A 14934-nucleotide genomic window follows, 5' to 3' on the forward strand; every position below is an offset into this window, starting at 1 on the left:
TCCCAGAAAAGTTGATTTTCAGCTTGTTCAACTTTCATTGTTGTGGAGAGGATGGCAGTGATGACTTCCAAGCTTTCTCCATGTTGGAGCTGAAACTGGAAGACATTGGGAGAGAGAGACTAGAAATAAATCACACGTTAGATGCGATTCATGATTTTGAATTTTAATCTGAGAAGGGTTTTCAGCTGTGCCCTACTTTTCTCTCATTGAACAAATAAGGCTGTGAACATATAGCATAAGATTTTGCTGTTCAGCCATAGAGATAGTGTTGGGTCAAGAAGTGATTTTTAGGTTTGCTCGCTTGTATTGGGACAGCACCATGTGTGTATAGTCTATGGAAGGCTGCAGGTGCTTGTCCTCAGGGCAGCAGATTGCACAGTGCAGATTGCCTGCCTCCATGGGGAGGGGTGATTGTTTGCTGGAGAATGGGTATTTCTGTCCTGCCTATTTGGCTGGGGAGTGCTGGTTTGCTTGGGGGGCCTGTGAGTCCAGGAGAGTCTGGAATGAGAAAGGGAAGTGGTCTTCGCTGAACGAGAATGGCCCACCATTTTCTGGCTCTACTGTTCCTTTACTGTCTGTCCAAATCCAGTGAGAACCTGCATCAGCATGGCCACGGCCACTGGCCTTACAGAGGATCAGACATCAATTCATCTCATTTGAGGTAACTACAAACGTGCCATAGAATGAATTGCTCATGATATCTGTGTCATATTATGGCTGGGTGCTCTACCAATCGGCCCAAGCTGGAAAACATACTTTTCTCATTTGCTAGTATTTTTTTTTATTAAGGCAAACAAATTTATTCATAAATTGCTAATTTTTGGTCATTTGCCTTATCTTTCTCTCTGTATAGACACTATTTTTCCTGACCCATGTGAGCGTTAGTTGCAACCATCTTAATACCTTTGTATGTATCTCCTAAGAACATTAATCCTTCTGAATAACTATAATACAGTAATCACAGTCAGAAAATTTAATTTAGGTTTATTATGATTATCTAATATCCAATTTATTTTAGATTTTCCCATTATCCTTAAAAGGTCATTTATTGCAGTGTTTTGATCCATTTTTTTCAATCAGAGATAATGACTCACATTTAATTAGCATGTGTCTTTAGTATTTTTCAATCTAGCATCATGGCCCAAACCTTTTTTTTTTGGGGGGGGGTGCTTTAATGGCATTAAAGTTTTTTAATAATTCGGAACATTTTTCTTTTCAGAGTGACCTTAGTTTGGATTTTTCTGATGTTTTATGATTCCATTCAGGTTAAACATCTCAGGAAAGTATAATACATTGGGTATGTTGTGTCCTTTTAAATAATGACTTAAGGGAACACAAGATTTCAGTTCTCCCCTCCATTGGTTACATTAAATTTGATCACCCATTAAAGGTGGTATACATCATATTTCTCCATTATAATGGAATTACTTCAAATTTCTAATTGATAAGTAATTAGTAAGGAAACATTTTGAGATGTTGTGAGTTTTTCATTCCCCAACATTCTTTCCCTCACTAGTTTAACCATCTATTGATTCACTGAGTTCATTGTTACTCTTTGGCTATAGACTAGTGATGACTTTTCTATCATTTCTTCTGTGTTTATTACTTGGCATTTTTCTATAAAATAGAGCTTCATTATCCCCTCTATATATGTAATTTAATACCAGTATGTATGTATGTGTGTATACATACTAGACATTGTAGGAATTTAAATCCCCTGGTACCTACAGTTACAGACATCAGCATGGACTCATGGGCCCTTTTAAATTAAATCTATCATAATCTATTCCTGTTATTTTTCATTTTCACACTCAAGTATACTCTAATTTGTCAGTAAGTATCCCTTAAAGCTAGCTCTTTGTATCCTTTTAACATGCTTTTTAAACAAATTCTTATTTTCCATTACAGTGAGATGTTCCAGGTTTGCCTGGTTATTTCTATATGAAGACTGAGAATCGGCCATTTTTCAGAGCCCAGGTTTCTTTCTGTGCAATATAGTATTTAGAAGTTAAGATCTCAGCACTAAGTGTGCCCACTGCTGTTGGGGTGTCATTGAACCTAGCCCCTTTCTGTGAATGAAACTAGAACATATTTTAAAATGAGTTTATACTAGTATATCTAATTCAGTCCAACACCACAGAATTCTTCCTCTTCTTTGTGTATTCCATGTTCATCTGTCTCTTCTGTTGTAGTGCTGAGGCAGTATAGTAAGAAGCTAGGAACATTCCTTGGCTAGTAGAATGGGGAAACTGAGACAGCTGAGCTAACTGACCAAGCAATTTACAGCCAGATCCTAAAGGTTACCTCCCTAGAGATAGCAACTAGGCCTTAGTTGTGTTTTAGCTCCAGACCCAAAAAAGCAGCAAAATCATGTGGGTGACCCCAGGACCAGCTGCAGTGACCAATGACCCCCTGCCCTGGGTCTGACCAATCAGTAAAGGCCACTACTTTAAGAGGGCACACCTGGAAAAGCTGATGAATATTCTATTGAAATCCTCCCCTAAATTCCTAGTCTTTAAAACTCTCAAAACAAAGGGATATTCTCCCTCCTAGGAGCACCCACTCGCCTTTCCTTTCCTTTCCTTTCCTTTCCTTTCCTTTCCTTTCCTTTCCTTTCCTTTCCTTTCCTTTCCTTTCCTTTCCTTCCCTTCCCTTCCCTTCCCTTCCCTTCCCTTCCCTTCCCTTCCCTTCTCTTCCCTTCCCTCCCCCTTCCCTTCCCTCCCCTTCCCTTCCCTCCTCTCCCCCTCCCCCTCCCCCTCCCCCTCTCCCTCTCTCTCCCTCTCCCTCTCCCTCTCCCTCTCCCTCTCCCTCTCCCTCTCCCTCTCCCTCTCCCTCTCCCTCTCCCTCTCCCTTCTCCCTCTCCCACAGGCAGGCATGTCCTGAACTCTAAGGGTCCCCATGAGACTTGCATACAGGGGAGCAATGGCAGTGGCAGCTCATCTCATGCTCACCCCCTGAACCTATCTCTGAGCCCCCTTTTCTCTGACTTCCCAGTGAGCCAGAGTAGCCCTGCCTAGCTAGGTTCTCCTGTTGCTTCTATTCTAGGCCCTTCCCTGTTTCACTGTCCCCAGCCTTAATACACTAAACATACTCTCAGAATCACCTGGACTCTTGTTGTTGTAATGGTTGAAATGGTTCCTGCACAAAGTCAAGAACCTACACACTAGGGGCTGGCCCGAGGCAGACCTGGGGGCTAGGTCCCCTTTCAGTTGACTGGGAACCAGTACTGTGCAACTAGGAATGGTTATAACTCTGGTTCCTAGCATCAGTATGTTTCAGCCATTTTCAACCAGTATACCACAAGAATTTTTTTTTTTAATAAATTTTTATTAATGGTAATGGGATGATATTAATAAATCAGGGTACATATATTCAAAGAAAACATGTCTAGGTTATTTTGTCATCAAATTATGTTGCAAACCCCTCGCCCAAAGTCAGATTGTCCTCCGTCACCCTCTATCTAGTTCTCTGTGCCCCTCCCCCTCCCCCTAACTCTCTCCCTCCCTCCCTCCCATGTCCTCCCTCCCCCCCCACCCTTGGTAACCACCACACTCTTGTCCATGTCTCTTAGTCTCATTTTTATGTTCCACCAATGTATGGAATCATGTAGTTCTTGTTTTTTTCTGATTTGCTTATTTCACTCCTTATAATGTTATCAAGATCCCACCATTTTGCTGTAAATGATCTGATGTCATCATTTCTTATGGCTGAGTAGTATTCCATAGTGTATATGTGCCACATCTTCTTTATCCAGTCTTCTATTGAAGGGCTTTTTGGTTGTTTCCATGTCTTGGCCACTGTGAACAGTGCTGCAATGAACATGGGGCTACATGTGTCTTCACGTATCAATGTTTCTGAGGTTTTGGGGTATATACCCAGTAGAGGGATTGCTGGGTCATAAGGTAGTTCTATTTGCAGTTTTTTGAGGAACCACCATACTTTCCTCCATAATGGTTGTACTACTTTACAGTCCCACCAACAGTGAATGAGGGTTCCTTTTTCTCCACAGCCTCTCCAACATTTGCTATTACCCGTCTTGTTGATAATAGCTAATCTAACAGGAGTGAGGTGGTATCTCATTGTAGTTTTGATTTGCATTTCTCTAATAACTAATGAAGCTGAGCATCTTTTCATATATCTGTTGGCCATTTGTATCTCTTCCTGGGAGAAGTGTCTGTTCATGTCCTCTTCCCATTTTTTTATTGGATTGTTTGTTTGTTTGTTGTTGAGTTTTATGAGTTCTTTGTAAATTTTGGATATTAGGCCCTTATCTGAGCTGTCGTTTGAAAATATCAGTTCCCATATAGTTGGCTGTCTGTTTATTTTGATATCAGTTTCTCTTGCTGAGCAAAAACTTTTAATTCTGATGTAGTCCCATTCATTTATCTTTGCCTTCACTTCTCTTGCCATTGGAGTCAAGTTCATAAAATGTTCTTTAAAACCCAGGTCCATGATTTTAGTACCTATGTCTTCTTCTATGTACTTTATTGTTTCAGGTCTTATATTTAGGTCTTTGATCCATTTTGAATTAATTTTAGTACACGGGGACAGGCTGTAGTCGAGTTTCATTCTTTTGCATGTGGCTTTCCAGTTTTCCCAACACCATTTGTTGAAGAGGCTTTCTTTTCTCCATTGTGTGTTGTTGGCCCCTTTATCAAAGATTATTTGACCATATATATGTGGTTTTATTTCTGGGCTTTCTATTCTGTTCCATTGGTCTGAGTGTCTATTTTTTTGCCAATACCATGCTGTTTTGATTATCGTGGCCCTATAATATAGTTTAAAGTCAGGTATTGTAATGCCCCCAGCTTCATTCTTTTTCCTTAGGATTGTTTTGGCTATTCGGGGTTTTTTATAGTTCCATATAAATCTGATGATTTTTTGTTCCATTTCTTTAAAAAATCTCATAGGGATTTTGATGGGAATTGCATTAAATTTGTATATTGCTTTGGGTAATATGGCCATTTTGATTATATTTATTCTTCCTATCCAAGAACAAGGAATATTTTTCCATCTCATTGTATCTTTTTCAATTTCCCTTAACAATGCTTTGTAATTTTCATTATATAGGTCCTTTACGTTCTTTGTTATGTTTATTCCTAGGTATTTTATTTTTTTTGTTGCAATCGTGAAGGGGATTATTTTTTTGAGTTCGTTTTCTAATATTTCTTTGTTGGCATATAGAAAGGCTATGGACTTTTGTATGTTAATTTTGTATCCTGCGACCTTACTGTATTGGTTTATTGTTTCTAATAATCTTTTTGTGGAGTCCTTCGGGTTTTCGATGTATAGGATCATATCATCAGCAAAAAGTGATAGCTTTACTTCTTCTTTTCCGATATGGATGCCTTTTATTTCTTTGTCTTGTCTGATTGCTCTGGCCAGAACTTCTAGCACCACGTTGAATAAGAGTACCACAAGAATTTTTAAAAGAACTTTTAAAACATGCAAAACCTGGCTGTTTAGTCAGGGACACTGACCTCCTTTCCCTTAGATTTTCAAATAAAAAACTGATGACAGCCAACACAACAATAGCCATTTGGTGTATGTGAATTATACCTTCTTTTTTTTTTTTTCTTTTTTAGGGCTACAGAATTTTAGTAATTCATGTATGCCACGAGATGGAAAAGATTGAAAACCGCTGATACAGTTGCTCATTTGGGTCTGGAGCAGCAAGGCAGAGGTGAGGAGTGTGGGTTCTGGAGTCTTGGGAAGGTTGAAGCTCTACGTTTTAGCTGTGTGCCCTCACCTGAGTCTAGTCTTACTCAGTTGTAAATGGGCATAAGGCATAATGATAGTACCTAGCTCATCAAGGTGTTGTGAGGATTTAATGTGTATAAGACCCAATAGTGCCTGGCACATGGTGCGCTATAGCAAGTATTTTATAGCTGCTTTTTCTTTTTTAAGTGAGAGGAGGGGAGATAACGAGACAGACTCCCACATGCGCCTCGACCAGGATCCACTCAGTAACCTCCATCTGAGGCCAATGCTCAGGTCAACTGAGGTATTTTTAGTGCCTGAGGCTGATGCAGTGGGAACAGCCTAGCTATCCTCAGTGCCCGGGGCAACGCTCCAACCAATAGAGCCGGTGGCTGCAGCAGAGGAAAAGGGAGGAGTGGGAGAGAAGCAGATGGTCACTTCTCCTGTGTGCTCTGACTAGGAATTGAACCCAGGATACCATATGCCAGGCTAATGCTCTAGCCACTGATCTAATGACCAGGGCCTATAGCGGCTTGTTGAACAGAGTAAAAATAAGGCTTGTTAGGGGAATTTATATAATATGTATAAATTGTGCTTGACACATTGTAAGTGCTCAAATGCTAACAATTTTTGTTGTTGGCAACAGTATCTTAATAATTTGTTCTAAAGTCCCAAAGCTGGGGAGGGACAGCACTAGACCTGGGACAAGCTGTGTTCTCACATCCACACCTCCCCCTATCACACTGTGTCCCACGTGACAGTCTCTGCTGTCAAGGAAAGATCAACATAAAAAGCTGTGAGAAAATGATGGTCTCAGAGGGAGGACATCAGTACCGGGGGAGAGTGATGGAGGGAGGAAGTCAATGACCCGTTGGGTCAGAATTGAAAGGGACATACTATTTCAGCCGGAAAACACTGAAAACATCATTATTTTGAAATTCCCAAGAGAATTCATGGCTGGGATTGCTGTGCTGTGTTAATAATAATTCCGCAGTTAGAGACAAGCCTGGGCTGTTAGCATTCGAAGCCACTTAAATTTTAAAGAATCATTTTATGGAAAGTTTTAATTAGCTCTGGATTATAACTAACATGCTCTGTAAAACTATTGTGGGTGTTTAATTAGGTCTGGGTTCCAGTGGATGGAAATTAGAACTGGATTTTGCTTATTGCTCTGCCTTTGGGTCCAGGCAATTTACCCTTTTGTGCCTCAGCTAGAGCCCTGACCAGCCAGGTGCTGTGCCCACGGGAGGTCAGGCCTGCAGGGCTCCTCCTCTCCTGTGCAGAAGGAGAAGGGCAGCAGGGCCGTTCAGGGATGCGGCTGGTGTGGTCCTGATGGCAGCCCTGCTGCTCTCCTCCACAGCTCCCATTCCCCCTCCTGAAGCCCAGGCGCCTGCCCGCCTCAGGACAGCCCCTGACACCAGCTGCTCAGCAGGCCGGCATCATGCTGTGCCTCCACCTCCTGTACAGACCACCAATGTGCAGGCCCAGCTCTTTCTACAGCAGGGGTCCCCAAACTTTTTACACAGGGGGCCAGTTCACTGTCCCTCAGACCATTGGAGGGCTGGACTATTAAAAAAACTATGAACAAATCCCTATGCACACTGCACGTATCTTATTTTAAAGTAAAAAAAAAAAAATGGGAACAAATATAATATTTAAAATAAAGAACAAGTAAATTTAAATCAACAAACTGACCAGTATTTCAATGGGAACTATGCTCCTCTCACTGACCACCAATGAAAGAGGTGCCCCTTCCAGAAGTGCGGCAGGGGCCGGATAAATGGCCTCAGGGGGCCACATGCGGCCCGCGGGCCGTAGTTTGGGGACCCCTGTTCTACAGCAATGTGCCTTCCCTTCTACAGCAGGGCGCAGCTGGACCAACATGAGCAGCTCCTAGTGGACCTGGTTCTGAAATTCGGTTTTGCTACATAGATGCTATACCTGAGGCTTATTCATCTCAGACTCAGTTTTCTCATCTGAGATGATGGGGATGAAATACCTACCAGTGTCCCCGGGAGGACTGGAGATAACCCAGAGGGTGGCACATAGTTAATATTTGAGGAGCAATGATTATTGTCATCATCCAGTTGCTTCCAGCCATTCAGCACGCAGTTCTGTTTGGCCCGTGTCCTTCTTGAATTAGGTTATGGTGTCTTCCTTTCAATCCCTGAGGGAAAGGACACTGCCCCTTCCTCGCCTCCTCCGTGGCAATCAAATTTTCCTGCTGACTGGAAGACCCACAGAATCTGAGTACCTTTGTTATGGGTGGAACTGGGGTTGCTGCAAGTTGCCCAGGTTCGTGGTGGAGGAGTGTAAAAAAGGAGAAAGAAAAACAAGCAATCATGTGTCTGGGCCTTAAAGAACCATGCTGACCCCAGGAACCCAGGTGTGAGGACTGACTGGTGCAGTCCCTGCCGCTGGCTGTTATTGAGGGTCAGGGAGGCTGCAGGAAGTTGGGATTCAGAGGAGTGATGTGAATCTCACCCACATCTGAGACACAGCAGCAGGGAGCAGAGAGCCAGGCAAAGGCACATGTGGAAACCACCATGGGGGATGGTGTGGCTTCAGGAAGCTGTTCTTCAGGGGATCCCTGGGTCTTGGAAGACAGTATAGAAAGAAGTCCAGGAGACCAGAGTGGGTGCGTGATGGCTGTAATGCCAGTGGCCAAGGCCAGGCAGGTCCACATTGGATTCGGGCAGACGGTAGAGAAACTGCAGAGCCAGAATACATTGGGCCATTCCTGTTTAATAGAGTCTCTCAATGGCAGATGAGCAAGCAGGCATGGAAAAACTGCTTCTCGAGCAAAGCAAAGAGAAAAAATGGCCCCTCACAGTGGCAGACAGCCAATCTGCAATCTGCCAGCTGCCCTGAGTACAAGCACCCTTAGCCTTACATAGACATACACACGTGGCGCTGCCCTGTGCTCATGCACCAATCAGGCAAAGTGCAAGCGAGCAAGCCTAACACAGCTGTTTTCTCAACATTCCACCCCTTTTGGGTTGCTCGCCTCACAATCTATGTGACAGGTATCTTCCACAATAATCCCCATGCAAGGAGTAAGGTCCATTACATAAACAAACAAACTACAGAAAAAGCACAAGTTATACAATAATTACAAGGTGCCCTTCACAATGTCTCCCTGAGCACTCTGCCCAAGGAGTTACCTGGAGGTTCACCTCTATCCCCCTACACCATGGTAGGTGGAAGGGCCTGTATAGTCCAGGGCCATGTCCATTGAAACTGTAAAGTGGTTTTGGTGCATCTTTGCAACTGGATGGGAACAGCTTCCTGGTGCAGGAGGGCCTCCATAGGTGCCACCCACCCACCATCAGGGCCTCTCATACTGTTCACAAGCTGCGAGTTCATCCAGCAAGGGAGTCAGTGCCCCCTTCTGGTAATAGTCCAAGAGTCCACTATATCACTCAATGATCAGTCCACGATAGCCCAGCTGTCTGTGCAAATCACCAATGGACAATGTGCAAATGTCCATTACAGGCAACTAGGCACACAGCTCTTTATTAATGGACCTCAGCATCTTCCATAAGCACTCTGTCTGTTGCCACAAGCCCCATCCAAAACCCTCAGCGAGCTTACAGGGCTTGGTGGGGTCAAACACATTCAAGGCCTGTGCTGCCTTGGACAGTTCTCTTAGCTGCTGTTGCCGAAAAGATAAAAAAGCACCTATTATCTTCTAACAACAACGTCTGCTGCACATTAGAAGGGGATCAGTGGACTGCCAATTCCACATGGGGCCTCCCCCCACGCCACCTATCCCTATTAGGCGGGCCCCTCGGCCTTCCTCTATTCAAACTGGGACATTGGGATTTGGGGATCCTCCTCTTCCTCAGCTGTCTCCATCAAATAATCTTGCAACCATGCAACCTGAACACCAGTCATTTTCTTGGCAGCTGCTGGGGCCACCCACTTCCCCCACTTTTTCAGCAGCTGGAACTTCTGTTGTGGCTCAAGCTGCCACAGGATTTTATTAGACCTGCCATCTAATTTTTCTTTATCTGCCTCAGTCGTAATCAAATCTACCCACAAATGTGTTGGGGTAACCTGTACAAGACTGTTTCTCTTGTTAGTTATGGGGTGGGGGGTGCAGCACGGGCAGCCACCCACATAGCTTTATGACTTCATGCTGTCTCCAGCTCCCCTAAATCTGCTACCATCTGCATAACCACACTGATGAGCTGCCCCACATAGGGGCTCAAGATAGCCACTAGTGACCCAAAAAGAGCTGATGGGGTGCTACAGAGAATAAGGTCCCTCATCCCTGCCCTAAACACTTCCTCATCTGGCCCACGGGACCTCAGGTTGAAAGCAGCATTCCTCACACCAGTTCCCAGAGTACCTGCTGCAGCTCAGTATATGACTGCCACTGACTCACTGCCCCAAGCAAGTTCCCAGCTTTCTGCCAGACCATACGAATAGCAGCCATCACCCATTCTAGTAGGGTATGGTTTCCTGTGTTGTCATGGCAGTTCTGAAGATGTTGCCTCAAGGAGGAGTTCATGGTAATGGCAGCCAATTTCTCCATCTCTGTTTCAGAGAGCATGATGCATCTACCCCCTATGTCCCACAACTGCGGCAACCAGTCTGCCAGGGACTCAATAGGTTTCTGCCTGAATTTTGCCCCCAACTCCATCAACTCTGCCTGGCTGGACCACAGAGTGCTCCACTATCTGCAGAGGGGGTTGTGCCTGCCCCTGAGGTGCTCTTGGCTGCTGAGTTCTTACCTTCTGGGTGACCACCGGCCTAGCTATGAGTCTGCAGATGGCATTTTCAGCCTGAACCTCCTCCTCAGAAAAGGAGGAGTTGGAAACACCTGCTACCACCAGTTCAGAGCCACTCCACCAGCACAGATGCAGCTCCATCCTCAGAGCTCACTTCAGTTTTTGTGGCTGCCAGCTCTCAGCCTGAAGCTGGAACTTGAGCTCTTCAATCTGAAGTTGTTTTTCTAAAAACTATCACTATCAATGTTGAGCATCTAGGGCAAACTGGAGCTCACAAAACCACAATTCCTTCTCCAGAGACTGTTCCAGTTCCAGGCAGTGTTGGTGCTCAGCTGGCATCTCACACTGCAGCTCTCAAAAGCTGTTGGCCTCTTTTTCCAGCAACTGTTGCAGTCCTGCCGCTGTCAGCACTCAGTCTGCAGCTTATCCTGGAGGTCTTGAACTCGGGCGGCCTCTTGCACAGAGCTCTTGGTTTCCTCTCGCAGGGTGTTAAGAAACACCTACCACACAGCCTCCAACCTGAGAGCTACCAGGAACCATATGCTGGAGAACAAGGAACACTCTTCTAGCCCACCCTTCAAGGGTGTCAGCAGCTTCATACCAATCTAATCTGAATCTTGCTGACTATGCCAGATGTAATGCTAGTGGCCAAGGCCAGGAAGGTTCACATTGGATTCAGGCAGATGGTAGAGAAACTGTGGAGCCAGAAAGTGTTGGGCCATTCCTATTTAATAGCAGACAAGTAAATGGCAGACAAGTAAACAGTCAGAGGAAAACCACTTCTCAGGCAAATGAACAGCAAAATGGCCCCTCATAGTGGCAGGCAGGCAATCCATGATCCACCATCCACCATCTGCCCTGAGGGAAAGTACCCATAGCTCTACATTGACTATACCCACATGGTGCTGCCATGTGCTCCATGCACTAATTATGCAAAGTACAAGTGAACAAGCCTAATACAGCTGTTTTGCCCACATCTGGTCAGCCCAATTTTTTCCTTGCTAAAAACCAGTGACTCAGCATCCTGCAAAATAAGTCCAAAAGCCTCATCACAGTGCTCTAAGTGCTTTGAAATTCAGGCCCCAAGTCTGCACTTTCTGTCTGGTATTTTGAACACTAGCCTGTGCTATTTGCCATTCCCAAACCTTCCAGGCTGTTCCACGCTTCTGAGCTTTCCTCCATCTGAATGTCACCTTCTCACTCTCACCGTAAGTCCTGACTATTTATCCTCCACGTGGAATGCTCCCCTTCCACTTCATGCCTGGTGCCCCCCTGCTTACCTTTCTAGACTCAAATGAATCTCTTCTTCCTCTGAAAAACTTCTATTGTGCCTTCTTTCCTCAAGAAGAACCAATACCCCCTTGTACCTTGGGGATTCTGAGTGGCTTTAGCCTTACCTCACATTATAGTGAACATTGAGATTGACCCTTCAATAGATTCCACCCCAAAAGTCATTCTAATTTAGTCCTGCAGTCCAACCCTTATTGATCGAGACTTTCAGAAGTGACCGTGGGATCATTAAATTCCATTTCTGATTTATTGATTCCCTTCTCTGCCCACCAGAACAGCCTTGGAACCTCAGCCATTGTTCTCACACAGAAGCTGGCTTCTGTGCACGTTTGTGTGTGTGTGCTTGTAATGCTGGTGGTTGAGGCCAGGCAGGTTCACAATGGATTTGGGCAGATGGTAGAGGAACTGCAGAACCAGAAAGCATCAGGCCATTCTTATTTATTAGAGGCCCACCAAGACAGGTGAGTGAATAAATAAAGGAAAACCGCTTTTTGCAATGGAGGGCAAGAAATCAGGAAAACTGCTTCTCCCGGTGGTGGCTGAGGGAATCAGGGAACTGCACCTCGCAGTGGCGGTAGAGTGATCTGGGAGAATCACCCCTGAGGGAAAGCACCATAGCTTTTCACAGAGACACACACGTGGCTTTCTGCCACCTGCTCATGCACTAATCATGCAAAGTGCTTGCAGCTGGGAAACCTAACACAGGTGTTTTCCCTCGTGAGTATGAGTGTGTGTGTGTGTGTGTGTGTATGTATCTGTTGAGTGAGGGGGTGGTGGTGATGGTCACGCTAGTTGTCTAGTTGTCCTGGAACACTTTCCTACTGAAGTAGAAACTGAGGATGTCCTCCCATCTCCTTCCCGGGAATCCAGCCTGAGGCCAGCAGAAGCTACTCTTTCACCCCCCACCCTAGGCTGCTAGGGCTCTCCTGTTAGCTTCCCATGTAGACACACCTTCATTCTGTTTCATCTTCATGTCACCACAGCCTCTCCACTTCCAGAACTTCCCAGTCCCGCCTCCTTTACTCCACAGGCAAGGACCTGTCAGCTGAACGCGTGCTACAGCTCTCAGGTCACAGCTGGCCAGCTCACAGGGTCGCCTGCTGCCCCGCCCTCTCAAGGCCGTTTGCACATTTGTAGGAGATTCCCAGAGGAAGCAGCCTTTCTCAAACTTCAGCAACTTGCTAGGCACTGTGCTCAATGATTTTACATATTATTTCACAATTTAATTCTCACAGCAATTTTGTGATTATTATGTATTCCCATGTTGTAGGTGATGCTGCTAAAGCTCAGAGAGATTAAGTAACTTGCCCAAGATCACACAGGTATAAGAGGAGCTGAGAGTGAAGGCCATTTTGTCTGGGTCCAGGACCTCCCTGGGTGTAGGGGGAATACTGCCTGCAGCCTGCCTCAACCCTGCAGCTATGCCTGTTTGTCTTCTCTGCCAGTTGTGTTTGTTCAGCTTCTCCTACCAAAGGGCAGCAGCATCAACCCCACTTAACAGCAGTCCTATAACACCCTAGAATTTTCTGCTGGGGTGTGTGTAAAGAAGCAAAAACCCACATACCCCAATGTCACACAGATTGAAAAGGTGAAGTGCAGAAAGTTTGGATTCTAGAGCCCCTGCTGTCAGCCTGGGGGTGAGGGTGAGGGAAGGGGGGGATGGTGGGGAGAAAAAATGGCGAAGAAAGGAAGTCACTAGAATTGTGGGGAGGAAGGGCAAGTCGGGCCTGGCCTGGGCCTCTCTGGGGCCGAGCCAGAGGCTACAGAAATCCAAGAACAGTGACTAGCACTGAAGAAGTTTCTAGGTCCCAAGGAAGATGAGTGAAGTGGATCCTTGACCCTGAGCACTGGGAGCCGAAAGGTTTTGAAAAGATCCAAGAGGCATCTCTGCCATCAGTCAGTTCTCCAGCGGGCCGTTTCATCAGGTGGGCCTGTAGTGCAAGTCCAGGCCCACCAGGTGGCAGCAGAGAACCAGCCAGCAAGCTCTAACCCTGGAGCTGGGGCAGGGGAAGTGGCCTGGCCATCTCCAAACTCAAGGCAGCCTGAGCTGGGCCAAAGGGGTCATGGGTCAGGCAGCCTCATGTAACAGTTCCCACTATGTTGCTAAACTTATTCTGTACCAGATACTGTGTCAAGCACCTTGTAAACACTATCTCTTTTAACTCTCACAACTAACCTAGGGAGTACTTTTATTAGCCCTACTGTTTATGAAGGCAATGAGGTTCCAAGAGGTTTATGATTTGCCCAGTCACACAGACCAAAGACATGAAGTGCAGGGAGTTTGGACTCTAGAAACCCTGCTTTAGACTGAGGGTGTGGGTGGGGCTATACTGTCACTAGGAAGTATGGAGGATGAGGGCAGGTAGGGGCTGGTCTGGGTTAGCCCTGCGTTAGAGCCTGAGGCTTAGGCCAGTCTGAGGACAGTGACTAGGAGCCTAGTTAAAGGGAGCTTCTCGGGGCACTTCCAGGAAACAGGGTGTGGTAGGATTTTCACGCAGAGCTTCCTTGGGAACCCTAATTTGAAGAAGCCATCCCAGCCATTCCTAGGCACTTACCCTGACAGGACTGGGTACCTCAGAAGCTGCAAACCACTCAAAGAACCAAAGAGGTGTTCTTGTAAGATCCGATCAGGACTTTCTTGTTGAACTCCAAAGAGCAGAGGAACTGGGAGTATGTCTCCAGATAGGTCATAGTGTCCCCAGCAGGCTGGGTATGGTCTTATAGCCCCCTCTGGGGAAGGGGATGATGCCAGCTGCTTTGTGGTCTCCTTCCTGGAACAATGCCCAGGCGCACTCAGGGCCTCTGAATTAGCACCCATCGCTGGGGGGCTTGAATGAGACCTGGGAGCTTCCCCTTCCCCTGAGATCCAGGTCAGTATCTCCCTCCTCTCTGGTCTTTCTGCCAGTCATCCAGGGGCCCTGTTGTAGAGTCCAGGTTCACACAAACCTTTGGCTTCTTGGCTCAGAACAGCACCCACCACTAGGCCTTCTGAGAGCTACTAGGCATAACCCCAAGTTTTAGCTTGAAGTTGCTTTCCCCAAAACCTTGGACACCAAGAGCTTGTATTCTTCCTGATTTTTAAACAAAATCTCCTGTATCGGCCTCATTCCTGGGGTTCCAGACTAAGTCGTGTTCTTTTATCCTGCCCCAGGGCCTCTGCACTTGTTCTCTGTCTGAAATGCCCTTCCTCCATCTTCATATGGCTGAC

Source organism: Saccopteryx bilineata, chromosome 2 (assembly GCF_036850765.1).
Source record: "Saccopteryx bilineata isolate mSacBil1 chromosome 2, mSacBil1_pri_phased_curated, whole genome shotgun sequence".
NCBI classification, from domain to species: domain Eukaryota; kingdom Metazoa; phylum Chordata; class Mammalia; order Chiroptera; family Emballonuridae; genus Saccopteryx; species Saccopteryx bilineata.